Genomic DNA, 20,294 nt, shown 5'->3' on the forward strand with positions numbered 1-20,294 from the left:
CGCCCCGCCCGCCGCCGTGCGCGCCCGCCGTGCGCGCCGCCGCCGCCGCACCTCCGCCGTGCGCGCGCCCGCGCCGCACCTCCGCCGTGCGCGCGCGCACCTCCGCGCCGCTCCGCTAGGTGCTGCTGCGCCGCCGAGGCGGGGCGGGCGGGGCGGCGCCGCGCGGGGCCGCGCGGAGGCCGGGCCGGGGGCTGGGTGCCGACCCGCCCGCGTCCAGACGGCGCCTCGCGCTCTCGGGCGGCGCGGGGCCCGAGTGGGGCGGCCGGGCCCCCGACGCGCGGGACCACGGACAGGTGGGTGTGGCCGGCGCGGGCGGGGCCGCGTCCTTGTCCCACGGTCCGCGCCGGGGGCGCGCTGCCTGCGGGGCAGAAGTGGGGTGCGCTGCGCGGAGAGGGGGCGCCAGCGCCCAGAGGCCCCCGCGCGGGCCCGGGCCTCCGCACGTCCCGGGAGAGGTCGGCCCGGGCCGCATCCACGCGTGCCTGCAGACACGGGGCCGGTGATCCACCGGCCGGCCGAGTGCTCTGCCGACCTGTGTGTCGCCTGCGAGTGGGCCTGCGCCCGGGGCCCGCGAGCCCGAGGTCCGCCCGGCGAGGGCCTGCGCCCGGGGCCCGCGAGCCTGAGGTCCGCCCGGCGTGGGCCTGCGCCCGGGGCCCGGGGAGCCCGAGGTCCGCCCGGCGTGGGCCTGCGTCCGGGGCCCGCGAGCCCGAGGTCCGCCCGGCGTGGGCCTGCGTCCGGGGCCCGGGGAGCCCGAGGTCCGCCCGCACGTGGATCTGTGTCAGGGCGTCCCGCGATCCCAAGGTTGAAGAGCGAGTGTGGCGCCCTCTCGGGACCTTGTTTCGCGTGCCCTTGTCCCCGCCAGAGCCAGACGCCACCGTGATTAGCGGAGAGCCGTCGGGGCCAGGGGATGGGGTCGGGGCCCGGGACCCCTGTGCAGGCCGTCTCTGGGGAGCCCGAGCGGCGCCCTTCCTCCCCTGCGGGAGGCAGAGGGCTCTGTCCGGCTCCGCTTGGCACCCTCCACCGCCAGGCCCAGCACGGACCCTGCCCAGCGCGGACACACGGACGCTTTGCAGCCCTGCCAGGGGTCGCGATCTTCCCATGGTAGGACACGGCGGCCCACAAACCAGCATCTGTGCGCCCCAGGCCTCCGCGTGCCCCGGCGCCCAGGCCTCTGCGCCTGCCCGCCCGCGCTGGGCGCCCTCCCGGTGGTGAGCATCTGTGACAGGTGGCCAGGCCCCTCCACGGGCTCCAAGGCGGCCTCCAGCTCCACAGTGGCCTCCAGGCCCCTCCACGGGCTCCACGGTGGCCTCCAGAACCACCAGCCTCACATGAACAGATGACAGGAGCCAGAGCTTCACCTCAAAGACCACCAAGAATTTGTTTGCAGAACTGCAGTTAGGAGTTGATGTCCGCAGGGCATCGTTGCAGCATTACCGAGAGAGAGCTTAGTGTCACCCACCGGAAGATGGAAATGGACTCTCTGGGTTATCTTATATGAAATGCCTGCCATGCCCTGCAGAGCCCAAAGCTGGGTGTAATCTCAGCCAAACGGTCAAGAGTTTGAAGCCAGCTTGGACTCTATGTGGAGTTCCAGGCCAGCTTAGGTTAATACTAGGCTCACACAAAAGGCTCTGAGTATTCATTACTATTGTTCCTCTGATTCATTACAAACACTATTTGGAAGAGGAGGAATGTAGTTGAGATAGATCTTCAGTTTGAATGAAAATAGAACAAAGAAACCTGTTGAAAAAAAAGTGACACAAATGCAGCGAATATATATTATATAACATAAAGTTAGTTATATGTTATATAATATATACTCCGTAAACATTTTATATATTTATAAGTATATAATCATATGTAACTAATATTTTATATTCATATTAGATTTTTCTGGCTCCTGGTGGTTAACTGGAGATAAGAGGCTCATGGACTTTTCTGCCCAGATTGGCTTCAAATTGCAATCCTCAGATTTCAGCTTCCTGAGTACCTAGGATTATAGGCATAAACCCACCTACAGCAACTATATTTAATGACCAGTAGGCCATTTAATTTTCTAGCCACCAATAAATTCCATGTTTTGGTACATTAATCAAATTTTGAAATCACCTTACAACTCCTTTTAGTGGGTGGTCAACTCAAAGGCTGTTCTTTAAACAAACAAAAAAAAGGATATAATGGGCATGCAACCAGTGGGCTCACAGGATAACATGTCCCACAGTAGTGTACAAGTCAATAGGAAATTTGATTTCCATCTATGTCTTCTACTTAGCCTGATAAATGGAGGAGCAGACCTTTCTACTCCACTTCCTTAGATTCCCATGTTGTAACTATTTAGGTGTAGGTTTAGGTTACCTAATAGAGTTTAGATTTACCTAAGTAGAGTTTCCTGGAAGAAAGTTTTACAGAGGAAAGTAGCAATGAGAAAGTTTTTAAAGTAGGGATTTAATCATAGATTTTTTTTCTTTTGTTTTTCATAGTGTCAAAAAAAAAAAACTAGTTTACCAACCCAGGAAGACATCTGTGTTATCCAGCATTTTATAACTGAAGATGATGCTGGGGACATTTTAAAATATCAATCTTAAATACATAAACAATGTATCTCCATGGAATGCAAAGAAAACAAATGTTTCTTTACAGAAGGCATGAGAAGGGAATCATACCTGGAAAAGCTTTTAATGTGTGGGAGAATTGCTTTCCACTGCATTTGTGGAGTGTCATGTGATAGGCTAAGTAAAAAATGGAAGTCACTTGTAAATATTAAGACTTCAGTGAATTGTGGCAGAGTCTTGGTCTTTCCAGTCTTGCCTCTCCTTCCTTTCCTCAGCACTGCAGACACCTCTGCCTCCTTCTGGAGGTGGAAAGTGCTCTTAAAACTGCAGGGCAACTTAAACATGTCAGAGGTGCGCATGCCAGGCGCTGGGGGCTCAAGCTGTAATCTTAGCTAATTAGAAGGCTGAGATCTGAGCACTGTGGTATGAAGCCAGCTTGGATAGGAAAGTCCATGGGACCCTTATCTTCAATTAACCAGCAAAAAGCTGGGAGTGGAGTTGTGGTGTAAGTGACAGAGTGGCAGTCTTGAGTGGAAAAGAAACAAGAGCTCGAGGCCCTGAGTTCAAGCCCCAGTACAAAAATAAAATGAAAAAAATAAATAGAAGTACTGTTGTGGGTTTGAGAGGATCACTCAGGAGCACTTGACGGACAAGTGCAGGGCAATCCCCAGGACCATCAAAAACAATTAAAAATATTTTACACTCAAGTCAAATCAGTGATCTGGTCTTCCATATTAAAAAAAGTAAGTGCCCTTGACATTTGCAGTGATTCTGTGAGAGTGAACTCTTGGGGAAGGCCTCTGCTAAGATGCTGTGGATGTGCTGTAAAGTGTATGAGTCAGCAGTGGCTGAGAGGTGAAGAGGAAATGTGTGTGAAACAATCTGGACCTGGCTGAGGAGCAGTGTCTAGAGCACATGCTTGGCGATGGGAACGGCCATGGGCTGAGCCCTGAGCTAGACATGTTCCTAGCAGGGAGCAAGCCAAGCACAGCCTGCACCTGAAAGAAAACACTGATACAGCCATCCAACCAAGAGCCTGGTAAGCGTGCCAAAGGCTACAGTGTCGGGTTGGAACCATGCTAGGCCAACTGGTAAGCATGTGGGATTCCTCCAGCGGTGACAGGGTCCTCATGAACCAGAGAGAAGGGTAAGCAGAGATGCCGAGACCCCCTGATGAGCTGACAGAACAAACACTCCAGTGCACTTGACTTCATTAAATGCTAAAAGACCGTTAGAGTCAGCAATATAGAAATGAAGTGCTCCAGATGAAAACCAGTAGAACATTCTGAAAAGAGCTTGAAATACATTTGGAAGCCTTAAGGTATATTTGGGGCTGGGCACTACTGGCTCATGCCTGTAATCCTAGCTACTTAGGAAGCTGAGATTTGTAGATCACGATTTGAAGCCAATCCAGAAAGAAAAGTCCATGGGACTCATCTCCAATTAATTAACCAGCACAAAGACAGAAGTAGAGCTGTGGCTCTAGTGGTAGAGTGTCAGCTTTGAGCACAAAAGCTAAGGGATAGTGCCCAGGCTTTGAGTTCAATCCCAAGACCAGCACAAAATATATATGGAAGAATAGCATCCACAAAGAGGGTAAGTTATGGGAACTCACAAGCCAGGCACAGTGATACATACCTAATAATCCCAGCACTTGGGAGGTTGGTCAGGAAGATGGTCAGTTTGAACTTGCCCGAACTAACTAGGGAGATCCTGTCTCCAAAGTATTTTTCCCTAATATCATTATCATGCCTTGAAGATGAATAATTTCTTAAAAGCATCAACTCCAGAACCATTGTTCAAATTTCAGAAGATTTCTGAATCCGAGGACAGAGCTCTTCCACTCAGTTCAAGAAGCAGAGTGCCACTATCCCAGGGCAGGGCCATCAGCCTGTACAGTTTAAGTCTCCGAGTCTGATGGCCAGTCAGGCATGAGAATTGCTGGCTGAGAACATCCAGGTGCCTTTTGAACTACAGACGGCATCACACATCTTACTCCGGGTGGGAGTTCACTGTGCCACTCAGCTGACAGGGAGATGGGCTCCCTGAGCACACTCAGAGAAGGGAGCACCGCCCAGGAAGCCATGTTCCCAGCAGTGAGCTCCACCGTGGGTGCCGTTTGTAAGACAGGACAGACAGCACTGGGTACTGCTGCATGCCTCAGTTTCCTCATGTGAAAAACAGTGACGCCCATGTACCTTGGCTGCCCTGTGTAGTGAGCCGCTGGGGATGAGGTCCAGTGAAGCGTGTCGGTTTGTATTCCCTGTCCACTGACTAAGTGTTAGGCTACACATTGACACCTCAAAGCACATCCCAAGGAGCTTTCTGACAGATTGGCAGCATGAGGGCAACAACACAAAAGTGTTCACACGTAAGTTGTAAAGCAAAAGAATTCCTCTTTTTGCAAAAGCCCACAGCTTAGCTGACGAGCGTCCTCAGCCGGTCTGGGGTTGGAGAGCAGGTTAGGAAGGTCAGCACACTCTAGGCCGGGGTCACCTGTGCGTCGCCTGTCTTCACAGCACACCTACAGAGCTTCCAACCGGGGTCACCTTGCTGCAGGCTGGAATGTGTGCTCTGTGCCTTGGGCCGGCGTCACCCTGCACGTGTGCAGTGCAGTGTCATCCTCACATCTCTGCAGCGTGCTCCCACGAGTTGTCCTTGCACAACTCGTGTCCGTTTCCTGTGCTCCTTCCCAGGAGCCAGGCTGCCCACTACAACTGGCAAGTTGGGCAACATGCACTTTCTCCATCAGTTACTTACTCCCTTTTACTAATAGATTATTAGACTAGCTTAACTGTAACATTCTTGTATAAGAAAGAACCCAGCACAGAAGCATGCAACTTGATGACCACCTTTGTGAACACACCTAACCCCGCCAAACAGTAGCAGAATGCTACTCCCCTCTCCCCCTCCCCAATCCCTGCCCATCTGCCTCCTGTCCTTGGTCTTCATTCCTTGCCGCAGTGCAAATGCCACCCTGACCTCCAGCATCACGGCCACCTTGTCTTAGTTTGGATGAAGTTTATGAAGATAGAATCACACTATACACCATGTGTCTGTGCAGTTCCTCGGGGGACTCGTGTCTTTCCACTGTTCATAAGCAGTGGCATGGTCTCCAGTTTTTGCCTGTCTTTAAGAAGAGTTCTGATCTAGTAGTGTTGCAATGTCCTTATGCATAACATGCGTATACATAAAAAATTGGGTCCCTACCCAGGCGTGGAATTGTTATTGCAGAGGTGCACACACCACACACACAAGCAAATAATGCCACCTTTCCTAAGTGCCTGAATCCATTTACATTTTTATCATAAACTTCTGTTAGTATTCGTCTTTAGTATTCTAGTGGATATGTAATTGTATTTTATTTCTTAGTTCACATTTTTCTCATTCCTAATGAAAATGACCATCTTTTCATGTACTTGCAGATTATTTGGATGTCCTGTTTTAAGATATCTTTGTCTCTTGCTTGTTGAATTGCCTCTCTTAGTTATTTGGAGGAACTATGTATATGTTTTGGATATAAACTTCTTTACCTATTTTATAAGCAGTCTATTGCTTCATGCTTGCCTGTGTAATTTTTTATTAAATGTTTTTATTTTAATATAGTCTAATTATCTTTACCTTTATGGTTAGTTCCCTTTTATATTTGAGACATTTCCTCTACCCAATATCCTTTTATAGGATCTGCTCAAGTCATACTGTTTGCTCCTTCACATGAGACAGACAGCATACCTGTCATTGACTTTGGATATAGTTTCAGGGTGAGGCTCCATTCATATTCTTCATGTTGATACCCTGTTTTACTGAGTAGCATGTGTTAAAGAAACACACACACATACCCTGCTCTTCTGTGGGTATACCTTTGCCATAAATAACTGCGGTGTGTCACTATCCAAACTAATGCTTCTGTTTCGTTAGCCTTCTTGTCTATTGTACATAAACACTGCCCTGATTCCTGAAGCTTTATACTAAGTTTTGATGTCCAGTGAACAAAGTCTTGCTCCCTGTTCTTTCTGTTAAACATTGTCTTGGCTTGTCATGTTTCCATACAAGTTCTGGTTTCAGCCTCTAAATTACTACAGGAATCTCTGGTACAGTTTTTCTTGAGATAGCATTGCCTTTCTAGATCAATTTGAGGAACGTTTACACATGTATAATGATTTCTAACTCATTTTGGATCCATGAACATGGTATAGCCCCCCACATAATGAGATCATCTTAAAAGTTTCTCAGTAATCTCATTTTCTCCATATAGTCCCTGTGAATTTTTTAGATTCTTTCATATCTGATACTTTCTGTTCTTACAAATTTTATCTGTTGTAATATTTCCCTTTCCAGCTATTGCTAGTGCATAGGATCAATTTTTTACAATATTTACTTTGTTTCTAGCCACTTCCCTAAACTATATTGACTTTTTAGTTCTGATCATTTTACCCACAGATTTAGCAACTTTATTGCCTTACCAAGCCTTATATTTTATTGCTCTGATTAGGACTGGCAGTTTAATACTGAATCACTGTGGTGACATATCATCATTCTTATCTACTTCCTAATTTAAATAAAAAAGATTTACTAATATTTCACTATTAAATTTGTAAATTTCTCTACTGTAATAATGATTATATTCCTACCTTTAAAATAATCCTCTTTATTGTGATAATGAAGTAACAGTTTATTCTCAGTTAGCTAAGAGGGGTTTTTTGGTTTTTGGTTTTTTTGGATGTGGAGCTTGAACTCTGGACTTGGCGATGTCCCTGCGCTCTTCAGCTCAAGGCAAGTGCTCGACTGCTGGAGCCACAGTGCCACTTCTGGTTTTCTAGTGGTTTATTGGAAATAAGAGTCTCACAGACTTTGCTGCCTGGGCTGGATTTGAACCGTGATCCTCAGAGCTCAGCCTTCTGAATAGCTAGGATTACAGGTGTGAGCCACTGGCACCTGACATTAGCTAAGAGTTTTTTAAAATCATAAATGGATTTAAATTCTTTACCTTTATCATTAATTGTATGACTAACATTTTCTCCTTTTATAATGTTAATTTGCTGCTCCCAGGAATGAGCCCAAAATCTCGTGATGTATCACTCTTTTTATATATTATTATTGATTTGCTAATTTTATAAAATGTGCATCCATATGTATAAAAAGAATTTTTCTTTTTATAATATCCTTGTTAGTATTTGGTGCCAAAATTATACTGGTCTTACAAACTTTATTTTGGCCTCATAAACTTTTTTAGCACAGCACTATTTACAGTTGCCAAGCTGTGGAATCAGCCTAGATGTTCAACAATCAGAGGATGGATGAACAAAATGTGTACAGCATAGATTATTACTCAGCCCTAAAGAATGAAATTTTTGTCTGCAGTAAAATGGGTGGAACTGGAGATCATAATGTTGAACAAGAGAAGCCAGGCTCAGAAAGCCAAGGATCACATGTTCATGTGTGGAATACAGACCTAAGATGCTGCTGCTGCTGCTACTACTGATGGTAATGATGGGGTATGAGTGCAAAAGGGTGTGAGTGGGAAGAAAAAGGAGGAGGAGGAGGAGGAGAGGATTCTAGGGGGATAAAGAGGATTATATGTGAAGATAGCATCATGAAGCCCACCAAATTCTATCTGTGAAGGAGGAGAGAGAGATAAGGAAAGGTGTAACACACATTGTGAGCTTGTTCAAAACATATGCAGCTATGGAATTATTACAATGAAACCCTCTTGTACTATGAATGTATGCTAATAAAAATATATAAGCTGGACATGGGTGGCTCACGCCTATAATCCTAGCTACTCAGAGGAGGCTGAGATCTGAGGATCACAGTTCAAAGCCAGCCCAGGCAGAAAAGTCCAGGAGATTCTTTATCTCCAATAAACCATTCAGAAAAAGCATGAAGTGCTGTGGCTTAAGCACCTTGAGCACCAAGAGGCTCAGGGACATCGCCCAGGCACTGAATTCAAGCCCCAAGACTGGCAAAAAAGGCGGGGGAAGGGGAAATACACACACACACACACACACACACACACACACACACACACACACACACACACACACACACACACACACACACACACACACACACACACACACACACACACACACACACACACACACACACACACACACACACACACACACACACACACACACACACACACACACATCTGAGGAAGTGCTTCCTTTTTCTAGCCCTTGATACTTCTTTTTTCCCCAATCCTGGGGCTTGAGCTCAAGGGGTCTGGGCACTGTACCTGAGCTTCTTTTGCTCAAAACTAGCACAGCACCACTTCCAGCTTTTTCTGTTTATGTGGTACGGGAGAATCAAACCCAGGCCTTCATGCATGTGGGGCAAGCACTGTACCACTAAGCCACATTCCCAGCTCTTCCTGATATTTCCTATACCCTTTTAAACCTTTTGAATGTTATTGGGCCTGTGTGGGGAATCTATACTGGGAGCTTGTTGTCTAAACAAAGTATAGGTATTCTTTTGTTTTGTAGTAATGTCCTGAGGTTCATCCACAGTCACTGGCCAGCTCTCTTCCAAGTCCCTAGCCCAGGCTGAGGCAACTATAACTGACATTTCCTCTGCTTTCTTGCCTCTTCTGGAGATGCCAATGTGCCAACAACATAAACTTGATCATCTTTTTTAATTGACTTCTTTCACTTAGCATATTTTCAAGATTCATCCATGTTGTAGAACAAATATGTTTTAAAATGAAATAAGCAGTGTAACATAGTATTAGACTTAGTTATTCCTTTGCACTATGCTGCTGTATAGCTGTGAACATTCTCAATTCCTTTTGCTAAAAGGAAAAGCATTGAAGACAGGAAGGACAGTATTACTTGCATCATAAATATTTCTAACATATGTGCTTAGTTTTGGGGAAGATTGTTCCTGATTTGTTAAACAGAATTTTTAATAATAAGCTATTTATAGGATGCAATTACTAAACCTGAGTTGGAAATGGAATATGAACTGGGTGTGGTAGGACATACCTGTAATACCAGCACTTAGAAGGCTGAGTCAGAAGGACCAAGAGTCCAAGGTCAGCCTAGTGTAGATAGCAGGACAATAACAGACATACAAAAATGGAGTAGCTAGGTGCTGATGGCTCACGCCTATAATCTTAGATACTCAGCAGGCTGAGATCTGATGATCACAGTTCAAAGCCAGCCTAGGCAGGAAAGTATGAGACTTATCTCCAATTAAAAAAACAAAAACGAAAAACAACAACAAAAACCCAGAAAATTGCAAGTGGTGTTGTAGCTCAAACAGCACCCAAGCCATGAGTTCAAGCCCCACACCTGACAAGAAAAAAAGGAGTACTAAGTAACATATCTTGCTTCTTTATAATGAAGTAAGGAGGCCAGGCCTGACTGGTGCCATATTGGCCACATGGTGGATGATAGGTCTGGTACCTTGTCTTCATGCTGGGGGAAGGAACCCCCCCTCCCGCCCCCCATCACCTACCTCCCAGGTGATGGGCATGCCCAGACCCCTGGAGGCAGGGGCAGGCGCTTGGCTGATAGGTTACTGAGTCTGTCAGTCCAGTGCCTGGGACTGGGAATTTCCTGAGGATCTGCCCCCATGCCGACCTATTTAGGCCTGGACCAGCCTAGCCGCCATTACACCATGCCACGTGTGTCTCTGTGACCTGTCTCCTGGCTCGTCTCCAGTCATCATGGCGTCCCAGTTCAGTTCAGCTCTCCATTGGAGCTGAATTGTCTTGTTGGTATTGTTTGGCTTTTCTTTCCTCTTGAGCATGTTTCCTAGCTGTGTTATGTGGATTTGCGTGCTGCAGGCCTTTGTAACAACGGGTGGCCTGCAGCCCGTTAACTGTATAATAAAGACTCCAATATTCTATATTTCAAAATGTGGCTTCTGGGATGATTCACCTTACAACAATATAGATTAAGAACGTAAAACTTCCCGACTGACATTAAGATTAGAAATATTAATGTCTAAGTTTTTGTGACGTAGCAAAATTCTGTTTTTGCCTAGAAGATATTCCCACGGCTGGTAAGCAGGGGAAGGGAGAAGAATACAGGACATAAAGAGCTGTCTGGATCCCTCCACAGCCCAGCTCCACCGTGCACACTCCAAATGTGCAAGGGTCTCTAAATGAGACAGCGTCTTACCATGCAGCCCAGGCTGGCCTTGAACTCTTGATCCTCTTGGTTCTGCCTCCCGATAGTACTGAGATTACAGGTATGAACCACCACTCATAGTCAAGATACACTGTATTTATTATGCCTTCACTAAACCTCATTGAAGTTGGAGAAAAACTTCACCCTGTGTGTAACCCACAGGATAGCTACAGCGAATGTCATGGGCTGGGGTGGGGTGGTTTCCGGCTGTGGTTTTTATCCTCTTGAAGTGGTTAGATTTAAGCAAAGATGTGGGTACTGTTTTCTTCCTGGCCCTTTCTTAGACATTTGATTTTAGCAATTTTACTCCCCTCTTTTTTTTTAATGAATACATATATGTTATTAATAATAAAGTTAAAAGCTAATCAACATTGAGGATAAAACCATACATTTCAATTGTATAAAATCTTTTTCTGTGTCTAGAAATGAACTATAATCTTTGGGTTTAAATGTAATTTTTTTCAAAGAACAGTGTTTCCTGGTAAGAAATAGGAACATACCCAAATCAAAGACTTTAAAGTTTATTTAGAATCCTACTTTATCTTTTTAGTAGATCACCAAATAATCAACATTTTGTGAATATTAGCACTGACTTTCCAAGAAGAAAGCCTCCCAGTGTGCCCAAATCTAAGTGTCACACACTATGCAGAGCAGGTGGCCCCTGCTTGGGCCAGCCTTCCAAAAGTAGACCAGACACACAGATAAGCATGAAGTGCAAAACAGTACTGGCTTTCCAGCTGCCCACCCCCATGTCCATACAAAAAAAATATCTGACTATAATACCAGATTGTGACTCACAGCAAAGTCAAAGGTTATCTGAGAGCCAGTGGCTCACACCTGCTATCCTAACTACTCAGCAGGCTAAGTTTAGGAGAACCAGAGTTCGAAGTTAGGCAGAAAAGTCCAGGAGACCTCAACTCCATGATGACCTGCAAAAAGCCAGGTAGAGACACAGTTCAAGTGGTAGAGTGCCAGCCAAACAAACTAACCCAGGTACCAGTAAACAATAACAAATAAAATATAAAAGTTTAAGGGGTTCAAAATAACTTCTAGATCTCCAGTGTGCTGGCAGGGGTAAATTTAGGACTTGTGGTAATATAATGCATTTTGTCTGCCGGCGCATTTTGTCCCCTGATGACTGTGGCTCCATCCACACAAGCGTCCTGATGACCATGGCTCTGTCCACACGAGCGTCCCGATGACCACAGCTCCGCCCACACGAGCGTCCCATCGATCGTGGCTCCGCCCACACGAGCGTCCCGATGACTGTGGCTCCACCATCCACACGAGCGTCCCGATGACCACGGCTCCATCCACACGAGTGTCCCGATGACCACGGCTCCATCCACACGAGCGTCCCGATGACTGTGGCTCCACCATCCACACGAGCGTCCCGATGACCACAGCTCCGTCCACACGAGCATCCCGATGACCACGGCTCCATCCACACGAGCGTCCCGATGACCGTGGCTCCATCCACACGAGCATCCCGATGACCACGGCTCCATCCACACGAGCGTCCCGATGACCGTGGCTCCATCCACACGAGCATCCCGATGACCACGGCTCCATCCACACGAGCGTCCCGATGACCACGGCTCCATCCACACGAGCGTCCCATCGATTGTGACTCCGCCCACACGAGTGTCCCGATGACCACGGCTCCGTCCACCGGAGCGTCCCGATGACCACGGCTCCATCCACACGAGCGTCCCGATGACCACAGCTCCGCCCACACGAGTGTCCTGATGACCACGGCTCCATCCACACGAGTGTCCTGATGACCACGGCTCCGTCCACATGAGCGTCCCATCGATTGTGACTCCGCCCACACGAGTGTCCCGATGACCACGGCTCCGTCCACCGGAGCGTCGCGATGACCACGGCTCCATCCACACGAGCGTCCCGGTGACCACGGCTCCATCCACACGAGCGTCCTGATGACCACGGCTCCGTCCACACGAGCGTCCTGATGACCACGGCTCCATCCACACGAGCGTCCCATCAACCTTGGCTCCATCCACAGGAGCGTCCCGATGACCACGGCTCCATCCACACGAACGTCCCATTGACATTGGCTCCATCCACACAAGCGTCCTGATGACCACGGCTCCATCCACACAAGCGTCCTGATGACCACGGCTCCATCCACACAAGCGTCCTGATGACCACGGCTCCATCCACACAAGCGTCCTGATGACCACGGCTCCATCCACACAAGCGTCCTGATGACCACGGCTCCATCCACACAAGCGTCCCGATGACCACGGCTCCATCCACACGAGCATCCCGATGACCATGGCTCTGCCCACACGAACATCCCATTGACCATGGCTCCGTCCACACGAGCGTCCCGATGACCACGGCTCCATCCACACGAGTGTCCCATCGACATTGGCTCCATCCACACGAGCATCCCGATGACCGCGGCTCCGTCCACACAAGCGTCCCGATGACTGCAGCTCTGTCCACACGAGTGTCCCATCGACCACAGCTCCGTCCACACGAGCGTCCTGATGACCACGGCTCCGTTCACACGAGCGTCCCGATGACCGTGGCTCCATCCACACGAGCGTCCCGATGACCGCGGCTCCATCCACACGAGCATCCCGATGACCACGGCTCCATCCACACGAGCATCCCGATGACCGCGGCTCCGTCCACACAAGTGTCCCATCGACCGCGGCTCCGTCCACACAAGCATCCCATCAACCATGGCTCCTGGTGTGCTGAGTTCAGGACACACACAGCCCTGCTGCTTCTGCACGCTGTATAGGTGACAGCTTTCTGACTCTGAGGGCCGTGGTCAGCTGTAGATGAGGTACTGACACCTGCTCCTTGGCACTTAGGATCGTGCAGACAGACATCGGTGGCTTGCAGGCAGCTTGGTCTCTGCCTCCTGCCCAGCCTCTCGTGGGAGCTTTGGCTGCAGCTGGTGACGCGACAGCAGGCGGAGGTCTTGTTCCCTGGAAGCCCAGCTCTTGCCGTGGACGTGGTAAGGACGTCTGTATCTGCAGAGCTAGTGGACCCCACTCCTCAGCCCCCTCGCCACAGCCCGGCATCTTCAGGACGGTCCCAGCACCTCATCCCCTGCCGCCTGGCCAGCGCTGTCACCCTCAAAAACCTCATTCCGCTGGCAGGAAGGAAACTGAGTGCAGGAAGAGAACCGGAGATCACCAGTTGGATGGAGGAGTGTGAGCAGGGCCAGGGGACTGAGTGGTGCCCCTTGCTGAGCAGGCCATGAAAGGAAGGGGTGGACAGGGAGTCCCAGCACAAGAAGGGCAGGGCAGGTAGAAGAGGAGGAACGTGCATATATGGGAGACAGAGTCCAAAGATACAGGAGGAAGGAGGACCAGGTCCTGGGAACCAAGAGTGAGTGGATGGCAGCGGTTCTCAGAGGTGGTCACCGGCGTTGCCTGGTTGCACCCAGGGGGCGTGGAGTGACTTCTGCACAGAGGTGGGGGCGGGGGGGGTCCTCTCTCTACCTGTGGGGCAGGTGGGAGTCAGACCAGCCTGCGCAAGGGCAGCTGGGAGGCTGAAGCAGAAAGGGAACTGTGCCTTCTTCAGAAGTGCTGTGGGGGAGGTTGGAGTGAGGAGGAGGCAGAAGTCTGCGCTTTGAGATGCTGCGCTGGCCTGTGGTTGCAGTGGGGACTGGTCAGGAGAGGAAGGGTATGATTGCAGTATCTGACACTAGCAGATACTTTTTTATTTATTTTTTGTCAGTTGGGCCTGGACGCTGTCCCTGATCTCTTCAGCTCAAAGCGAGTGCTCCACCACTTCTGGTTTTATGAGTGGTTTATTGGAGGTAAGAGTCTCACAGACTTTCTTGCCTGGGCTGGCTTTGAACTGCGATCCTCACATTTCAGCTTCCTGAGTAGCTAGGATTACAGGCGTGAGCCACCAGCGCCCGGCTACTAGCAGATACTTGACACAAAGAGCATCAAGGTGAGTCTTATTCGTGATTTAAATTTTTCTTTACCTTAACAATATTTTTAAAGCAGGGAAAATTATTTAACGTGTGTATTCAAATAGTACAGATCCTATGCATAATTAGTATAAGAAGTTTTAATGGACTAAAAAATTAATGAACCACCTTACATTCTTTTTAAAGCAGCCTTCAAAATCAGAATAGGACTTTAAACACAGCTCAAAACTTTAAACACAGCTCAACTAGTTACAGCACAATCTAGTTATTGAAGGGTGAGTGCGCCCCATCTCTATGGTTTATCTTCTCATTGTCCTCTGCCCTGGTATGTACGCATGAGAGGAAAGATGTAGCCTCGCCCCGTGTCAGGAGCCCTTGGGAAGATGGGGGCCTGGAAGTCCTTCCTCCTCCCAGGACTGCCCACACAGTCCCCTTTCCTCTGCAGCTTCGCTCCCTGGTCTGGCTGGTGGTTCCTGGTCTGGCATGTAAATTCCCGGCACCGTGCTGCCCTTCCCCTCCTCTTGCTTCCTGGCTCCTAGTGTGAAGCATGCATGCTGTGATGTCCGTTAGCCCCCAGATACCTGAGATGGTTAATCTGGTAGAACCATCTGGAAACCAGGAACCCTGACTTGTCCAGGTAACTGTATACTGAGCCCTCAGAAGAAGAGAACATAGTAAAGTCATTCCAAAGGTGAAAAATAAGACATAACTCCTTATTAAGCTGAGCCCTCATTGGCAAGTTTGCACCTGACTGACCCACTTGGATACGTGAAGGGCAAACATAAGCAGTGGGTGCTGTGGTGTGTGCTGTCAGGGCGTGACACAGACAGGCAGCTGCGTTGGGAGGGTTACTTCCACAGCCACACGTACCAGGTGGGCTCTGATTCTGTGAGATAAATATAGGAGGTTTTATTTTTTCAATTACAATTTATAGGAATTTCATCTCAGAAAACATTCTGCCTTTATCACTTAAAATGATAGCATTGGTTTTTGTTTGTTTGTTTGTCAGCTAGCTATGGGACTTAAACTCTGGGCCTGGGCACTGTCCCTCAGCTCTTCAGCTCAAGGCGAGCGCTCTACCGCTTGAGCCACAGCGCCACTTCCAGTTTTCTGGTGGTTTATTGGAGATAAGAGTCTTACGACTTTCCTGCCAGGCTGGCTTTGGACAGCATTGTTTTTAGTTGCCTGCGTCCTTCTGTGGGCCTCAGTTGACAGGAGAAAGAGGCCTGGTATCTAATAGAGTGCAGTTTTCAAGGCATCTTCCCAGGTCTTTCTTCTTTCATGGAACCCTTCAGTTCTCTCCGTGAAGGACCATCGCTGCCTCCATTGTACAGAAGTGGTGGAAACAGGCAGAGGCTTGAGTGAGCAGCATTAGCCTGTAGAACTCTGAGCTGGCGTGGTGGCCTGAACCCAGGCACCTTCCTCCTCCCCCTCCCCCCAGCTCCCTGATGCCCCAGACATCACAGACGTGGTGGAGGTGGCGGTGGTGTTCATCTCCTAACTGCAGAAGCTGACCTCTTCCTGCTTTGTAAGAATGTTTTGCATAGGAACTTTCTAGAATCTTTTCACTGATTTCAATATCACAGAACAAATCAGCTTAGAAAACCTAGGAAGTCATTAAAGCCGCTCCAACCTCCTGTACTGCCATCTAAAAAATCCCACATTTTTGCCAGATGTGGTTGTCCACACCTAGAATCCCAGCACTTGAAAGGCTGAAGACTGGAGGGACTTAAGTTCAAAGCCAGCTTGGGCAGAATGAGTTCCAAGTACCTAAACTACGAATAGTGAGGCCCTTACTCAAAAACAAAAACAATGACAAAGACAAAAAAAGGGGGGCTGGGAAGGTGGCGCAGAAGTCGAGCGCTTGCCTTGGATGCATGAGGCCCTGGGTTCAATTCCTCAGCACCACATAAGCAAAAAGAAAAAAGCTGGAAGTGGCACTGTGGCTCAAGTGGTAGAGCACTAACCTTGAGCTGAAGAGCTGAGGGACAGCGCCAAGGCCCAGAGTTCAGGCCCCACGACCGGACCCAAAAATAAAAACAAAAAAAACCAGAACCATTTGTTACCTTCAGAAAGTGGGTTTTGTTTTAACATGATAAATAATTTGATCATACTACCAGGACTGTGAGTCATGTACGTGATTGAAACTTTAGCTGCCTTCAAAAAGTAAAAAAGAAACAGGTGAAATTAGTCTTACTCATCTGCTTAATACATATATCCAAAACATTATAGTGCCAACACGTATTTAACGTAAGAATTGTCAGTGAACCTCCATTCTTTGTGAAGTCACTTCTGAGGTCAGGTTTTTGGTGCGTCTCGGTTTGGCTTCACCGCTGTGGTCTCCTCACCTGCTGACCCTGGCATCGGCACCGCCCCTCACCTGCTGACCCTGGCATCGTCACCGTCCCCCCCCACCCCCGACACGGGGAGTCAGTCATTGCCTCCTCGTCGGATTCAAGCAGCTCAGACCTTCTGAGTAGCATCTTCTTTGGGGAAGTCCAAATCATGTGCTTTGAAACTCTCACCTGGATTATATCACTACTGCATGCAGTCACTTGAGAAGTGAAGAGATTCTTTGGATATTTCAGTCAGGGCTTATGTTCTTTAGTATTTTCCAGAAATTTCCAGAATGTCTTAAAGTCTCCACTTTTTACTGCATGACGAGAGTCACTGTTTCCTGTGTAGCATAGCACACAGCACTACTTTTTATTCTTTTCCTTAATAACAAAGAATTATGCTCATTAACATTCCATGCTCGTTAACATTCATTAATGACTGTTCATTAACTTGACACGCACACGCTCAGGACTCAGACCCTCAGGATTTCCCCTCCTGAACATTGCCCATGGTTGCTGACCGATATCCAAACAATGGGGACCGTCACCCAGCTCCTGCCAGCCTTGCTGGTCAGAACTCTTTGTCTCAAAAGCATCTGAGGCCTATAGGTTTCCTTGGTAACAGCATCCCAGGCCTCTGGAGAGGCAGAGGAAAAGATACTTAAGGAATTACAAATCAGAAGCATTGCCTCTCTTGAGGACTGTTGCTGGAAAATGCCCCTTGAGAGGCCACCAGTGACCCTGGGCCCCGTGAGAACAGAAGGGACCAGAGCAGAACGCACACAAAGCCTGAGGCCTGGCCCTGCATCTGGGCCCAGAAGCCACTCCAGCAGAATTTTGCCTTAAGGAAAAGTTTGCAATTGCTTATGAGATGAAGATAAAGTCTGTAGTAAGGAGGATTTAGTGTAACAATATGTCCAGAAAGATGGTACGGAATAAGTGCTCGATCAATACTGCTTCGTCCTGTTTCCTCCCTCTCCTAACTTTCCCTTCTCTCCTCTTATCTGAATGGTAATCACTATTATCATTCTTGATTTCGTATTCCTTTCTTAACCACCCTCCCAAAGAGATTTCTTGAATCGGAGCAAATGGTAAAATAGAAGACCACCAGAAGAGGGCTGTACTTCCTGTTTGTGTGGTCAGTTCCATCCTCCTGGCTCTACCCGTGTTTTTCTTTGGGCCAGGAGGGTAGGGAGCAGACAGCGAGGACGGGGAAGGCTGGAGAGGAGGTGGGCCAGCCCTGTACTTTTGTGGGGATCTCCCACCTCACAAACTCCCTACTTTTGAGAACTATATATAGAAATGATCCAAGAGGAGTATGTGTCCTGGGAGCCATTGCTAGCAAGCTGGACGGTGTGGCCTAGACAGTGCGGGCAGGTCTGGTTGGAGTCGGGTGGAGTCCCGGCCGGTAGCGCGGCGCGGTGCATTCCCAGTGCCCACTCAGCCTGGAATTCCTCCAGTGCTGTCAGAAGGTGCGGTGGGGAACTCCCTGCAGTGGCCATCAGTGCCTGCAGCTGCACGCTCCCCTCACTGTGTTTGCCTGGGAGGCCAGATCAGGTGAGGGAGACAGCACAGCTGGCCACTGAGTCAGACCTGGAGTAATGGAGTCCCGCAGTAGGCCAGCAGTGCCGGGCCAGTCCAGGTAGTCCTGTGTGTCCCCCCACACCGAGCCTCTCGTAAGAGGTGCTGGGCACACACGTCACCTGGCCAGGTCAGCAGTAGAGGCAGGGTGCAGGCTGCCGGTCTGTGGGCAGGGTCCCCTTGGCCACTGCCCTCTCTCGGCCATCCCAGGAGGTGGGTGGGAGGGCCAGTCCCCACAGGGCCAGGTTACTCTGTGGGTATGGATGTGCCACTCAGGTTTCCTAGGAAGCCGGTGTGCAGACACCTGCGGAGGCCGTAGTGATGGAGGAGCAGAACAAGCAGAGCCATCCTCCAGCTGCTGAAACGTGTGGGTCTCCTCCAGTGGCTCCTGTGGAAATGACACAAGGCAGCAAGCGTAACATTTCCACGAAGGGAAGAGAAAAGCAGGTTATCACGAGGCTAGGCGCACATTGTCTACTGGGAGAGAGCAGTCCCGATCCACACAGACATAGGATGTCTGTCACCCTTAAAAGAAGATCGTCAAGCTGTGTAAGTGTCTTGGTTTGTTTCGCATTGCTACAGCATAGTGCCACAGACAGGCCACTGTAGGATGGGAAGTCCACTTTGGTGCCAGCACTGAGTGAGGGACTTGTGCCGGGTCTCAATATGGACACCACAGGATGAGAGAGTGGATGCAGGCCAGCCCCTGTCCCTCTAACAAAGCAGCTAATACGAGCTCGGGCTCCACCCTCATGAACTCTTTGACCCTGCTCACCTCCCCAAACGCTTACCACCAAAGATGCTATCAAAATGTGGGCGGGGAATTGTTTTCCCAACGAATTTTGTGGGGACACATGCAAACCATACAAATAAACATTTCACGAAATGATTCATTGATTGTCTTTTATTGAGTGCTGCGCTTTGAAATATTCCAGTTGATCAGGAATTTGCCAACGTTATCCTCACGGTAATATTTCCCTACCTTCCCGGTGGTAGTCACCTACCACAGCTCCATATCGCAAGGCAATGACCATCTCTGGCCTGGCTGCTAAGATACATTTTCTGTTTGAAGCACCGCTGACAGTCTTCAAAAGGTTAAAGATAAGTGAGTCTTTCCTGGCGTTCACCGCTGTTCTCCTGGCCCCAGCACGAGGAAGAGGAGGAAAGCTGCCCAGGGCTCCATGCCGCCTCCATTCCCATATGACCAAACATCCCATGATCCATTGCTCAGCATCCCCAGGACCTGTGTCCAGCTCTTGGAGCACAAGGTGAGCAAAGAGGCCTTGGCTCTGTCCTCAGGGACCCATGGATGAAGATTGTCCTTCTTCTGTATGATGATAGCACTCAATCAGAGCTATCCAGGGCCAGGCATTGTGTGACCTTTGATTCTTTCTTGACTATTTTCAAAGTTTAAATGGGAAATATGCCAAACTGACATATTGGCTGCTTGGCTTTGGCCTTGGCAACCACTCTAGTGTCAGTAGGTTAATCCTGACACCCGAAGGAGAGGAGATGTGATGGTTCTTGGCTGTCAACCTGATTGGACTGAGGAGCACCCAGGGTGATTCTCTGTTCCACCACACCCTCTTCATGAAAGACTGCTACCCCCGAGGGCACAGAACACATTCTCCCTGAAGCTGTTCTGTTGGGCATTCTCTTAAAGCAACGACAGAACTAACAGTGCCGGGAAGGGGTGGGGTAAGTGGGGAAGGGTGGGAGGGGCTAAGGGGGATGGAGTGGAAGAGGAAGAGGAGGCAGATGAACG

At 49.1% G+C, this 20,294-nt stretch overlaps 1 long non-coding RNA gene across 6 annotated transcripts; it reads left to right on the forward strand.

The window, feature by feature from the left end:
• Positions 1–205: 205 nt before the first annotated feature.
• LOC138819111 (uncharacterized) lies at positions 206–19,418 on the forward strand. Of its 6 annotated transcripts, XR_011369310.1 has the most exons (6): positions 206–293; positions 7,911–8,033; positions 10,545–10,748; positions 11,847–14,059; positions 14,411–14,492; positions 15,058–19,418. It is a non-coding gene; the product is annotated as an uncharacterized lncRNA (long non-coding RNA). The 6 variants fall into 6 exon arrangements; XR_011369307.1 differs by having other exon boundaries at positions 10,542–10,748; positions 14,411–19,418; XR_011369306.1 differs by having other exon boundaries at positions 14,411–19,418.
• Positions 19,419–20,294: the final 876 nt, after the last annotated feature.

Source organism: Dipodomys merriami, unplaced genomic scaffold (genome assembly GCF_024711535.1).
Source record: "Dipodomys merriami isolate MVZ:Mamm:240054 unplaced genomic scaffold, mDipMer1.0.p SCAF_8, whole genome shotgun sequence".
NCBI classification, from domain to species: Eukaryota; Metazoa; Chordata; class Mammalia; order Rodentia; family Heteromyidae; genus Dipodomys; species Dipodomys merriami.